Source organism: Schistocerca gregaria, chromosome 9 (genome assembly GCF_023897955.1).
Source record: "Schistocerca gregaria isolate iqSchGreg1 chromosome 9, iqSchGreg1.2, whole genome shotgun sequence".
In the NCBI taxonomy this organism is placed as follows: Eukaryota; Metazoa; Arthropoda; class Insecta; order Orthoptera; family Acrididae; genus Schistocerca; species Schistocerca gregaria.
In genome coordinates this window covers 30,912,761-30,927,778 of record NC_064928.1, presented here as the reverse complement: position 1 = coordinate 30,927,778, position 15,018 = coordinate 30,912,761, and the positions used below count along the sequence as shown (strand labels likewise).

Genomic DNA, 15,018 nt, shown 5'->3' with positions numbered 1-15,018 from the left:
AAACATCAACTACACACAAGAGCATTAGAACAAAACAGAATAAATAATGTGTAAACATCTTTACAAAGTAAATAACATGTTATTAACGCAAATTATATTTGAGGATAACAGTATTCCTCATCATAGTGAATGTAGCTTAGTATTAGAAGAGAAAAAATTCTGTGAAACAGCACACAGAGACAGGAAGAAAACAAATACACAAGGGTACACAAACACATAGTGGGATAACACAAAAGGAAAGGACAGGGTTTGTTTTACTGCAATATTTTGCAAACAAAACTTTCTCGGAGATCTCCCTTCGTTCTTCATTATTTCCAAAAAGTCCTATCTATACCTGCTTTCTGTACTTTTCTCATATAACCTCTTAGTGCATTTCTTCAAATCCATTGCAACTCATTCTCTTATATAGGCTACCCCCTCTTAAGCTAACTTAAATCTACTGAGCTCAGATGCTTAACTAAGGGACGAGGCAATGCAGCAGCACAAAACAATTTACACAAACAGCAATGATAAAAAAATGGAAATTGGCAAAAAAAGGCAGCAATATTACAACTAATATATAAGGCAATGCGCAGCAAACAAGAAAAAAAAATCAGTAATAAAATTGGCTTAACCTAGTAATATAAAGTGACATTCAGTAGCACTATGCATGGCAAACAGCAGCAGCAGATGCTATAACTTATACCTAAACATGACAAAGCTCAAGCAGAAAAAATGTTACACTAAAGACAACAATGCAGATAAGGGCAATGTCTATTCACATCTTAATGTCTATGCAATGAAAGTGGTGCACCACAAAAACTAATGCTACATCAAATTACCAAGTACTTGAAAAGAAAATTATATATACAGTTACTGTTATTAGTCGCTTCTTATTGCTCTTTCTATTCTAAGAGCTCCTTTTTCGAAGAATGTAGGTCATGAAATACACTCCTGGAAATTGAAATAAGAACACCGTGAATTCATTGTCCCAGGAAGGGGAAACTTTATTGACACATTCCTGGGGTCAGATACATCACATGATCACACTGACAGAACCACAGGCACATAGACACAGGCAACAGAGCATGCACAATGTCGGCACTAGTACAGTGTATATCCACCTTTCGCAGCAATGCAGGCTGCTATTCTCCCATGGAGACGATCGTAGAGATGCTGGATGTAGTCCTGTGGAAGGGATTGCCATGCCATTTCCACCTGGCGCCTCAGTTGGACCAGCGTTCGTGCTGAACATGCAGACCGTGTGAGACGACGCTTCATCCAGTCCCAAACATGCTCAATGGGGGACAGACCCAGAGATCTTGCTGGCCAGGGTAGTTAACTTACACCTTCTAGAGCACGTTGGGTGGCACGGGATACATGCGGACGTGCATTGTCCTGTTGGAACAGCAAGTTCCCTTGCCGGTCTAGGAATGGTAGAACGATGGGTCCGATGACGGTTTGGATGTACCATGCACTATTCAGTGTCCCCTCGACGATCACCAGAGGTGTACGGCCAGTGTAGGAGATCGCTCTCCACACCATGATGCCGGGTGTTGGCCCTGTGTGCCTCGGTCGTATGCAGTCCTGATTGTGGCGCTCACCTGCACGGCGCCAAACACGCATACGACCATCATTGGCACCAAGGCAGAAGCGACTCTCATCGCTGAAGACGACACGTCTCCATTCGTCCCTCCATTCAAGCCTGTCGCGACACCACTGGAGACGGGCTGCACGATGTTGGGGCGTGAGCGGAAGACGGCCTAATGGTGTGCGGGACCGTAGCCCAGCTTCATGGAGACGATTGCGAATGGTCCTCGCCGATACCCCAGGAGCAACAGTGTCCCTAATTTGCTGGGAAGTGTCGGTGCGGTCCCCTACGGCACTGCGTAGGATCCTACGTTCTTGGCGTGCATCCGTGCGGCGCTGCGGTCCGGTCCCAGGTCGACGGGCACGTGCACCTTCCGCCAACCACTGGCGTCAACATCGATGTACTGTGGAGACTCACGCCACACGTGTTGAGCAATTCGGCGGTACGTCCACCCGGCCTCCCGCATGCCCACTATACGCCCTCGCTCAAAGTCCGTCAACTGCACATACGGTTCACGTCCACGCTGTCGCGGCATGCTACCAGTATTAAAGACTGCGATGGATCTCCGTATGCCACGGCAAACTGGCTGACACTGACGGCGGCGGTGCACAAATGCTGCGCAGCTAGCGCCATTCGACGGCCAACACCGCGGTTCCTGGTGTGTCCGCTGTGCCGTGCGTGTGACCATTGCTTGTACAGCCCTCTCGCAGTGTCCGGAGCAAGTATGGTGGGTCTGACACACCGGTGTCAATGTGTTCTTTTTTCCATTTCCAGGAGTGTAATTATTTAATAGATCTGTTGACAGAAAGTGTTCACATTAGGAAATGCATTTAATTTTATTTTATAAAACCAATGCTGCAACACAGCTGGAAACCAGATATCAAATGAAATCAGCAACTATGAAAGGCAAAGTATAAAAATATCATTCAATAGTCATGTGACATTTCATAAGTTAGTACAAATTCTCTCAACTCTCGTAGAAAGACGCTTGTCATTATCAGGTGTGCAGAAGTAAATAAGTATCTTTTCCAAGTAATGAGCTTGTCGTTTTTGCGACGCTTTCTACAAAGGAATGTCAATAGAGAGGATAATGGCCCTTTTTTTTTACCTGTGCCTCTGAAAGGCACACACTAATGCCTCTCTTTTGTCAGGTGGTTGTCACGCAGCTGGGTGCCCACGACGCATTACGTGCAGGTGGTCACTTAATTGTGTTACGGAAATATTTACGACACCAGTTTCCCGCTACAGTGGCAGTCTCATATAAAAATATTTTCACAGGTTGAGAGTTTGCGTTGCAAATATGTAGAAAATAAAATCCTATAAATATAATAGTGTCCAAAAAATTTTCGCCACCATTGTGATACATTCACGCATATACACACATTTCATAACTCTTAAAGTACGATTCTTGGTTTCCAACATCCTTTTTCACAAACCAGAGTCCCTAACCACTACTCATCATTCCTTACCCTATTACACATATGTATATTCGTCGACACTTCTTCAATATGTCATCATAACAGATACGTAGCATAACCAAATAACTCATACAGCATCAGCTTATTGATCATAAACATACCGCAACAGCAGAATACACATAGTCATAGTCATAATAACATCATAACACCTCAGTCAAATTCTCAAAATCGTCATAGCTTCCTACAATAATTTCAAAACCTAAAAAAAAAACTAGTCATAATATATATAGCAGTTCATGACACCAATTCTTACAAATTTCAAAACTCCGCCATCTCTCTCCCCACGTCCACCACTGCTGGCGGCTCACCTCCAACTGCGCAACGCTACTCGCTGTTAGCATCCAGCTCCCGCTGCCCGACACTACAATGGCAGACAACAATGCAAACTAAACACAGACTGCGCGCAGCACAGCCAGTGATTTTTCATACCGAGCGCTAAGCGGCGTTACCAATAAGAAAACCTAAACAGCCTACTTACATTATGTAACTTTACACGAATTCGGTTCAAAGTTGTTTCTACAGAAGCAGCAGAGATGAATGGACGCCGGTATATATATATATATATATATATATATATATATATATATATATATATGTGTGTGTGTGTGTGTGTGTGTGTGTGTGTGTGTGTGTGTTGATGAAACAGGACAGTCTACTAAACAACATTATGTCAGTATTTACGTCATTTGCAGACTAATAATTACATTTCTGACCAAGAGGTCTACTAGTATCAAACATAGGCCTTACTTTGAGGAAGAAATTTTTGAAAATGTACGTTTGAAGCATAGCGTTGTACAGCAGTGAAACGTGGAGTGTGGGAAAACCGGAACAGAGAAAAATCGAAGCGTTTGAGATGTGGTGCAACAGATGAATGTTGAAAATTAAGTGTTCCAAGACACGCAGTTTTAACGTTTGTTTCCACCTCGTTTTAGGAGCTGGTGGGCCCTGTGGTGTAACTATCGTCCAGCTGTTTTAAGTACGTCGTGAGCTGCAGCTGACGATAAGAACTTGGCGAGTTGTTTATTGTATTTCTTCCTGGAGGGAATTACGGCTCCCTTTCTGTAGTTATGTTACTGAAGCTTGCTTCCTATAATGGGAACCGTGGTTAAACTACAAGTTCACTTGCAGTGTAGTCCAGTTTCTTGTCTGTCAACAGCTGCAGGGAGAGCTCCCTGCGGACGGCGTCTTGTCGCATCGGTCTGGCCGACACGGAGCCGCCCGAGCTGCGTGCTCGGCCCACCTGCCGGCTTGCTGCTCGCTAGCAGTCGCGCGTCCCGGCCGTGTGTGTTCAGATGAGTATCTCATGTTATCTGACTTGTGGACGACATCTGACTGTCAGCCAAGAGGCCGTTGATTATCTGGCTTCACACAAAACATTTTCCCTGTAATGATTAATACGTATTGTTTCCTTGTTCTAGTTTTTATTGTGATTGCTTTTGTGTAAAGCTTTTGAGGGTCTGCCTAAAGTCTTGAAGGTATTTATATAGAACTATTTAAATTATTCTAATCGGCTGGTCTTTTAAAAATTGTTCAGTTTAAAACTTTTGAATTTGTTTGAGGTTAATATTATTGTAATTTAACGGCTGTCTCTTTCACCGTTTTGAACGCCTGCATTGACAAATTAATTTCAGTTCTATTACCCGTTTTTCAAAGGAGACATATTCTTATAAATATATATATATGTAAAAATACTAGAATTCGGTAATTAACGTAATAAGAACACCTGAAAATTGACTAGAGTTCAAGTAAGTTTACCGGACTCTCAAGACCGAGAAAAGCTTATAAGTTAGGCTCTGTCTACATACGGTTTTAATTGCGACTGGTTCCTATAAATAATGTTATACCCCAAGTTTTGAGAAAAAGTAGCAAATGTATCAAACACACTGAAAGCATTGCCCATTAAAGAAATTACTCGTTTAAGTACAGTTAATATATTAAGTGTACGGAAAACAAAACGGGGTTAAGGGATACACGAAAAATGTGTTTATTAAGCTCTGTTCCCATTTGGATCGCCTTAAAGAGGATGGTTACATTCTATCTGTTTCGAGCTGGATGCTGTCCACCTAGCAACAGGAAAGTCATTTGCCGAGTTTAAAACTGATGAAATAAATAAATTTAAAGGACACTCGTTTGCAAAAGTTATAAACTTAATGTTCTACACAGAAATCCCGCAAGAATGTGGAGCAGAAGAGTTCCCGACATACACACACACGTGGAACACCTTAACAGTAGCTTCAAGGAGCAGATACGAGGAAAAATTAACGCTCTCGCCTAGAAGAGCTGCAGGAAGGAACTGAGCTGATACTTAAAGCCATAAAACAAGTACTTTACAGGAAAAAATTAGGTATGCATTAGAATTCGAGGATATAACTTCTCTGTATTTGTCAAATTACTGGTTGGAGAAAGAAACAGATGATTCAGGTGTGCGTTTAAGTTATAGGATAAAAATTAAATTGGCTATTATTAAAACTAAACCTAACAAAAATAAGGAAAGAGTTGTTTTCTGTGTGTAAATGTATCTGCAAAAGTTAATAAATTTTTTATGACAATATTTACCTGTCTTATTTGCCACCCTACCGAAAATCCTAAGACATTTCCTACATACAACGATCTATGTGCAGGTATTTCGGTTGTGGAAGTGGGTGGTTAGATGACCCTGAGAAGCAGGTAGTTGAAAGCGTAGCGACCTCCTTTTCTTACCTGTATGATTCCTTTCCCTACCAATTCCTAGGAACAGGTGGCAATTGGATGACTTAGGTTAGTGGAGGTAGCCGAAGTGAACTTATTTCCCGCCATAGTCTTATGTTAGTGGAGGTAGCCCAAGCGACCTTTTTTCCCCGCTAAAATTTGAACTTCCTGTCGATTTCTGGACGAGAGCAGGGGAGGGGATTAGGTTAGTGGAGGTAGCCCAATTGACCTATTTTCCCGGCAAAACTTGAACTTCCCGCCATGTTTTCATAGCGACGTTGCCAAATCTACCTCCACCATCTTGGATCCGCCATCTTGAATAAATTTTGGCAACATTGCAGACTGGTGTGACACGAACTTTGTCCCACTATCCACGTGACATGGTAAGGAAAGTATATAATGAGAGCATAGACAGATGAGGAATCTTTCTGGCCGGTGTAAGGGCCATAAATGGGTAAATGATATGAACAACTTTGACAAAGACGATATTGTTATGGCGAAGCCTGTAACGAGCGCCTCGGAAACGCCGAAATTGGTCGGATGCTCACATGGTACTGTCGCGAGTACCTGTGGCAAAGTGAGTGAAGGCACGCTAAAAGTAAGAGTAGGGGACACGTTATCCTACCTCCGTGCCTCGTCTCAGAACGTGGTTGACGGATCACAGGACGCTACTGGAGCAAGACAGGTGACTCTGAACTCACCACTCGTTGCACACTGTTGGTCGTGGGGCTCCACAGCAGTCGATAGATATACGTATTCTCACGTCGACCCAGTGACTACATCATTTATGATGTATATCCACAGACTAAAACAACGAATAGAAATTTATACCACAGCCAGGAATCGAACGCAGATTTCCTGTTCACTAGGCAGATGTGCCAACCGCTACGCCACCCTCACACAGTGACTTGGTACAACTGCATGGACTACTGTAACACAGCTCAGTCCTCAATCCAGATTCCCATTCGTGCCTCAACCCACTTGGTACCTCCCCTATATTCATACAGTATTGCAGAGACTCTCTAAGTACACTGAAATAACATCTTAGCATCGAATAAAATGGGAGACCCCGCTGAAACCCTGCCGTAGGTTGCAAGTGTGCTCTACCAGGCTGGTCTAGTGGTTAGCGCGTCTGCCTCGTGAGCAGAAGATCAGGGTTCCAATCCTGACCTTTGTACAAATATTCATTCGTCGCTTGAGCCTGCGTATATACACACTAAGAAGGTATCTGAATACAACAATGAAATGAATACCCTTAGTTGCTTACAGGCGTTGACATACGTCAGCGGAGACAGATGAAAATGTGTGCCCCGACCGGGATTCGAACCCGGGATCTCCTGCTTACATGGCAGACGCTCTATCCGTCTGAGCCACCGAGGACACAGAGATTTATCTAAGGCACGCCTCCCGCGAAATCCACATAAAGCGTCTGCCATGTAAGCAGAAGATCCCGGGTTCGAATCCCGATCGGGGCACACATTTTCATCTGTCCCCGTTGACGTATGTCAACGCCTGTAAGGAGCTAAGGGTGTCCATTTCATTGAAATTTCTGCGTATATACATCATAGACGTCTGAGACTCGAAAAAAATCTCTGAAACCAATTAGTTTTATTTGATCGTCAATTACGACTACAGTACAGGATTATCGAAGTTGGAGCCTGGTCGGATAAATCATGTTTCTTGTTATTGCAGGGCAATTTTCGTGTCTCCATACGACACCACCAAGCGAACAGCCTCCCTAAATATTAATTACATTTACATACATTTTATGTTTGTTTTATTCACGTGTTTGACATGATGTGATTACGGCCATCAGACACTCTCTTGTATCGGACCAGGTTTTCACATATACTGTAACTTTTCTACATCATAGTTACGTAAAACTAAACTAAAAACAAAACTCCGTCCGAACAGGACACGAAGGCCCAACGGCACCGACCGGCCACCGTGTCATCCTCTGCCCAGAGGCATCACTGGACGCGGATACGGAGGGGCAGGTGAGCAGCACACTGCCCTCCTGGCGGTATGTCAGTGTACGAGACCCGAGCCGCTACGTATCAATCAAGCAGCTCATCAGCTTGCCTCACCCCGCTTACCAACGGCGGTCGGTAAACCGAGTGGTCACCCATCCAAGTGCTAGCCCATCCCAGCAGCGATTAACTTCGGTGATCCGAGGGAAACCGGTGTTAACACTGCGGCAAGGCGGTTATGGTTACCTAAGAATAACAATCTTAATATGGCAAATAGTATTAAAATGATATAAGTGTATAAGTGGCAATGCACGCAAGTAATAGCGACTGTAAACTAACGCTGGCAGTTCTTGTACTGCTTCCACTGTTTCTGATAGCAGTAATAATAGTGACAATGACAGTGGACGATATTTAAAAAGAATATCTAGGTGTTTAAAATAGTTGTTTTGTGATATAGCGAGATCTGGGGAAAGGAAATTTAACAATTCACAGTCAGACTCGAACTTCCATACGTTCCTGCGTCTCGATCCATACCTTATACATATTTGAAGAGACGGTGCATTGTTCGTCTTGACAGCATAGGCCCTGCAATACCGTATTTATCCATCGACGCTGGGAAGGAGGCTCAATGAAAATGTGCTCCTCTGTACACATAACGTGTGTATGACTCTGGAACGATGACGTACGGCTGTTTGGGTTTTTCCGTCAGTCGAGCACGGACAGCTAAAGCACTCAAGGCGACCGCCCGCGTAAACCAGGAAACCTGGGTTCCAGTCCCGTCCATAACAAATTTTCATCTTCGTCATTCCCCTACACAGATGATGGTTGTTCGTACTCGCAGCTGCGAATACACGTCGTGAAAATTAAGGAGATGTGTTAGAAACAAGGATCTATAAGGGTAATGAATGCGTACACGGACATGGTAATCGTTTTTGTTGCTTTAGTAGACATGTCATTAACTGACTTCTGAAGCTAGAGAATAACCTGCTGCTACTGAGGAGGACTCCGAGAAAGTGGCTGAATGATGCAGTAAGACAGAAATGATTTTGCTCTGTGATATTTGCAGTAGAAAAACTGATGGCACATCATTTAAGTTACAACGAAAATAGTAGAGGGCCAAATACCGCCTGCCGGAGTGGGCGTCGGTTCTAGGCGCTACAGTCTCGAACCGAGCGATCGCTACGGTCGCAGGTTCGAATCCTGCACGGGCGTGGATGTGTGTGATGTCCTTAGGTTGGTTAGGTGTAATTAGTTCTAAGTTCTAGGGGACTGATGACCTCAGAAGTTAAAGTGCATAGCGCTCAGAGCCATTTGAACCATTTTGAACAAAATACCAGAGCCTGGAGGACGCCCACTACTGCCTGCCTCCTTGGTGACTGTATGGTGGCGGACATGGGCCACGCCAAAGAGCCAGAGGCTGGCCGATGGGAGGCAGTATTCTGCTCGGCTTCTATGAAACTTGTGACAGTAACAGAAGCTGCCGTGACAATTGTGGACTATGTGAACATCACTGCGGACCGTCTGGATTCGTTCATACTGGCTGTCATCCCAAACGGCATCTTCGAAGTAGGATTCCAGTATCACTAGAATCGTTATACAGACGTTAGAGGATCGTGATAGTGTTGCTCACTAAAATCGCCTTATATGAATACCACGGAACACACCTGGGATGCAATCGAGCGCCAGCTCCACCGCCAAGAAACACCGCCCCGTAATTTACTAGCATTGCGTGACCTTTGCGTGACCTACCAAGCACTCGTCGAATCCGCGACATGCAAAATCACTGCTTTATTACATTACAAAGGTGGGCCAACACGCCACTAACGGTCTGGGTCCATAGTATATAAGATGTCCACCACCGTAGCTGAGTGGACAGCCTGTCGGCTTGTCATGCCGGGGTCGCTGGTTCGATTTCGGGCTGGGTTGGACATTTTCTCCGTTCACCGGTTGAGTGTTTGTATCGTCTTTATCATCCGCATTTCATCCTCATCGACGTGCAAGTCGCTGAAGTGACGTCACCGCAAGAGACTTGCACCAGGTCAGGTCTACCCGCCGGGAGGCCCTCGCCAAACATTACATTTCATTTCAGTATATGAGATACATGTAACAAGTAAGACAGTAAGTGCAGATATTGCTATTGGTGAATGAGTAAGGTGTATTGAACAACATTACATCAGCAAAAATGGTATGTTTTTGGGTTGGTTAGTACCTCTAGGTACATGAGGCAAGAAGAAATCATTGTTGGTTATTTCCCCTGGGCAGCAGGTCAGGTGTTGAAGAGTGGATGCGTGACGCAAAATGGTTGGTCTCTACTGGCAGGGGTAGTCAGTTTTGTCTTACTGTTACAGCTGTACAGAGAGCATAAGATCTTAAACTTTGTGACAGGTTTGTGGTAAAACCGTTGGAAGCAGAGATAAACAATCAACACACTGATGTGTACACATATCAAAGCACTGCATATAAAAATACGCCGAAGCTCGAAAGAAACTGGTATAGTAAAGCGTACTCAAATACAGACATACGTAAACAGATAGAGTATGGCGTTGCGTTCGGCAACACCTATATAAGGCAACAAGTGTCTGGTGCAGTTGTTAGATCGGTTGGGGGGGATTCAAGGGACCAGACTGCGACGGTCATCGGTCTCTGAGATCGGTTACTGCTGCCACAATGGGAGGTTATCAAGATTTAAGTGACTCTGAACCTGATGTTATAGTCGGCGCACGGGCGATGGGAGACAGCATCTCTGAGGTAGCGATGAAGTGGGGATATTCCCGTACCACCATTTCACAAGTGTACCGGAAATATCAGTAATCTGATAAAATATCAAATCTGCGACATCACTGCGGCCGGGATCCTACAATAACAGGACAATGATGACTGAAGAGAATCGTTCAACGTGACAGAAGCGCAAACCTCTCGCAGACTGCTACAGATCTCAATTATGGGCCATCAACAAGTGTTAGTAAGCGGACGATTCTACCAAACTTCATAGATATGGGCTTTCGGAGCCGAAGGCCCCCACTTGTACGTTTGATGACTGGGTCCGTCAACGCTGACATTGGCCTGTTAGTGACTGGAAACATGTTGCCTGGTTCGACTAGCCTCGTTTCAAATTATATCGAGCGGATGGACGTGTACGGGTATGGAGACAACCACATGAATCCATGGACCCGGCGTGTCAGCAGGGGACTGTTCAAGCTGGGGTGAAGGTTCTGTAATGGTGTGGGGCGTTTGCAGTGATATGGGAACCCTGATATGTCTAGATACGACTCTCACAGATGAAACGTACGTAAGCATCCTGTCTGATCACCTGCATCAATTCATGTCCATTGTGCATTCCGACGGAATTGCCAATTCCAGCAAGACAATGAGATGCTCTATATGTCCAGAATGGCTTCAGGAACACTCTTCTGAGTTTAAACGCTTCCGCTGGCCATCAAACCCCCCAGACATAAACATTATTGAGCCTATCTCGGATGCTTTGCAGCGTGCTGTTCAGAAGAGATATCCATCCCCTCGTATTGTTATGGATTTATGGACAGCCACGGTGTCAGTGCCTTCCAGCACTACTTCAGACATTAGTCGACTCCCTGTTACGTCGTGTTGCGGCAGTTCTGTGTGCTCGCGGGGGCCCTATACAATATTAGGCAGGTGTAGCAGTTTCTTTGACTTTTCAGTGTATCCGTACTTACACCCGTTGCACCTTAAACTCCACCTCGTGACAATCGCTGATATGGAACTGACAGATCCTGTCACGAATCTGGTTTACATTGCGTAAGACCTTAGTACCTGAATCCAGTACGTCTTTCCTGGACAGCCAAGGATATGGTGAGCAGCCACCTGCTACTGCTAACTGATGAAGCCGTAGTATCCGAGAAAAAAATATCGTCGTTGACTGTAGAAGGATGATGGATAACTTAGACAGAATTTATAGGACCTAAGCCAAAAAAGACGTATATTCTAGTCCACTTAATGAATCTGCAGATCGAAGACGTGTCGAGAGGTCACGGACAGCCGTGGGATACACACCTGACGTCGCCTGCCATGTGGCCTACCAACCAACCAGGAGTGATATTCTGAGGTGCAGCAGGCTCCTTTTGGTGGCCATCCGCCACACCCTAACAGAATGACGGTACGTCGGCGAAACTGCACTCCCCATTTTGTTGTCCCTCCTGGCAATGCATCCTAAGCTTATATTCCAGACGGATAAAGCCCGCCCGCACACGATGCCACTTTCCACTGCTTGTCTTTGTACTTCCCAAACGCTGCCTTGGCCAGAAAGGTCGCCAGATCTCTCCCCGACTGAGAACGTTTGGAGCAATATGGGCAGCGCCCTCCCACGAGCTCGAGATTTTGACCATCTTACGCACCAATTGGACAGAACTTGGCGCGATACCCCTCAGAAGGATCCAAACAACTCTGTCAATCAGTGCCAAGCTGAATAACGGCTTGCCTAACGGCCAGAGGTCGACCAACGCATCACTGACTTGCTCAATTTGTATTTTCGATCATTCCCTTTTGAGAGAGCGATTGAACTTGAGTAGTCGTGATTTCTTCTTCTTTCTTCGTTCTTCCCAAATTCTCTTCATACGTTCACTGTGTTCTCTCTTGCGTTCTTCCGACCATCTTTTTCCCGTTCTGTTCGTCGTATGTTCTTGTTTAAGTGTGTGTTTCTGTATGATTTTTATAAAGTATTCTCAATTGTTTATCTTCTCTTCCGTGATCCCCAGTTCTTTAATGTCTTCTTCTACTTCAGTGATCCCCTTTGTCTTGTTTTTGCTCTTGTTTACTATGTCAAAGATTTGTCTTGTGCCGGCCGCGGTGGTCTCGCGGTTCTAGGCGCGCAGTCCGGAACCGTGCGACTGCTACGGTCGCAGGTTCGAATCCTGCCTCGGGAATGGATGTGTGTGATGTCCTTAGGTTAGTTAGGTTTAAGTAGTTCTAAGTTCTAGTGGACTAATGACCACAGCAGTTGAGTCCCATAGTACTCAGAGCCATTTGTCTTGTGAGCCTGATTTTATTCATCCTGCTGGTATGTCCATAAAATTTCATCCTTCCCTTTCTGTCTGTTATTGTTTCTACGTCTTTTTAAATCTCTCTAGTTGGCTTCTTCATCCAAATTCCTTCCCGAAACACTGGTCCATACATTTTCGTCAGAATTTTTCATGACCATGAATCACTGTAGTTTCTGCAGCATAAAATGCTTCTGGTAGGACTATTGTGTTGTAATGCCTTAGTTTAGCATTGACTGAAATAGATTTCTTATTATAGTGATTACAAGTGAGCTTATATGCTTTTTGTAATCTGGAGATTCTATCTTTATTGGTTATTGAGTTCAGTGCCGATAGTTGGATGATCTCACCCAGATATCTGAAGTGGGAAACTTGTGCCACTTTCCCGTACTGAGTAGTAACGGGGAGAGTACCTAGAGGTTTGTTTTCCATATACTGTGTTTTCTCGTATGAGATTTATAGCCCAGTTTTCTGTGCGATTTCGTGTAGTTTTTCCAATACAAGTTTGGCTTCCTCTCTATTGTTCGTTGACATGGCAAGATCGTTCGCGAAAGCCAGACACTTTACCCTAATTCTCTGCTCTTCTTTAATCCCAAGCTGAATTCCTTTTATTTCCTTTTCCCATGTCCTCACAATTTCTTCCAGAGCCATGTTAAACAGCAGGGGGGCATTCCATCTCCCTGGCAAAGACCAGCATGGATATGTAATCCTTCTGATATTTCTCCCATGCATTTAACTTTGGAGGTTGTATCTGTTAATGCCTGTTGAATAATTGACCTAGTTTTCCTGTCAATCCTGAAATCCTCTAAGGTGCAAAATTGTTTTCAAGTTCCATATCAGTTCGACGCAAGATCGACCTTTTGCGAAACCCTGCCTGATACTCCCCTATTAACTGGTCCGCTTGTTCCTCTAGTCTGTTCAACAGGGCCTTTGAAAGAATTTTGTATATTACAGGGAGCAGTGAAATTTCCCTGTAATTATTTGGATCGGTTTTTGCACCTTTTGTGGGTAGGGTGTATTAATGAACATTTCCACTCTGCAGTTTCCCAAATATTTGATATAATTCTTGTGGTTGCTTGTGCGAGATTATTGCCATTTAATTTCCATACTTCTATTATGATACCGTCTTCCCCTGGAGACTTGTTGTTCTTCAAAGAATTGATTATTTCCTTTACCTCTTTAAGTGACAGTGGATTTAAATCGGGATTGGATGTGTGTGTTTCGAAATCTAGTTGTTCTGTGGAGGCTTGAACTTGAGAAGTGAGTGAAAATATTTAGCTAAAATTTGACAGTTCTTTCTGTGGTTGGTTTCCAGCGATCCATCGTACCGGCGAAAGCACAGTTTACGTTGTTGATACCCTGTTAGGTTTTCTTTGAAAATTTTGTAAAAATTTCTGGCGTTGTTCTTGATAAATTCTTGTTCAAATTCTTTAAGCCGGCTTTTATCATATCTACGTTTTTCTCTTTGTATTGCCTTGGATGAACTCTTCTATATTAACAAAAACTCCTGCCATTTTTCTGTAGTTTTGTTGCGACTGAATGTTTTCCAAGCTTGTATTCTTTCTTCTATTGCTTGATCACATGGACTGTTCCACCATCTGCGTTTTCTCTTTCTTGGGGGTTTGCCAAATGTCGTAGTGTTTTTCAGTAATGCTGCAAGTTCATTCAAGTGCGTTGCGATTGATTGCCCAATTTCCTGGGGAATTTCCCTGTTGTTAAGTTTAAGGTATTCTGGATCAATTCTAACTATTTTCTTCATTGGTTGTTTCCTTCTGTTAGGTTAAAATCTAATCTTTATTTGCAGCAGATGGTGGTCTGACTCAAAAAATTCCTTTCTTGTTCGTACGTTGAGTATTCCTTTAGTATTCTTATTAGATATGGCAACATGGTCTATCTGAAATTCACCAAAAGTTGAATTTGGTGATTTCCATATCGTAGTTTTATTTATAGGTTTAAGGAATTGTGTAGACATGATTTTAAGATCAAAATTTTGGTAGAAGTTTATCAGTCTCTAGCCGTTTTTATTTGTTCTCTTGTGAGCTGTATGAATTCCTGTTGCTTTCCTGAATTTTTCTCTTTGTCCAGTTATCCATTCAAATCTTCTAACATAATTTTCACGTGATGAGTAGGGATTTTATTTGATGTTTCCTCCAGTAGTTTCCAGAAGTCATCTATTGCCTGTAGGTCTTTTCTGTTGTAATCATTTGTGGGGGCATATGCACTTATCAGTGTGTATGCCTTGTTTCCAGATTTTACTGACATTGTCGAGATTCTTTCTGATGTTGAAAGGAAGTTAATTA

General features: G+C 43.7%; 1 non-coding gene across 1 annotated transcript; it reads right to left on the bottom strand.

Annotated features, from left to right (window-relative positions):
* Nucleotides 1-7,042: 7,042 nt before the first annotated feature.
* Trnat-ugu (transfer RNA threonine (anticodon UGU)) lies at nt 7,043-7,116 on the bottom strand. The gene has a single exon. It is a non-coding gene; the product is annotated as a tRNA-Thr (tRNA).
* Nucleotides 7,117-15,018: the final 7,902 nt, after the last annotated feature.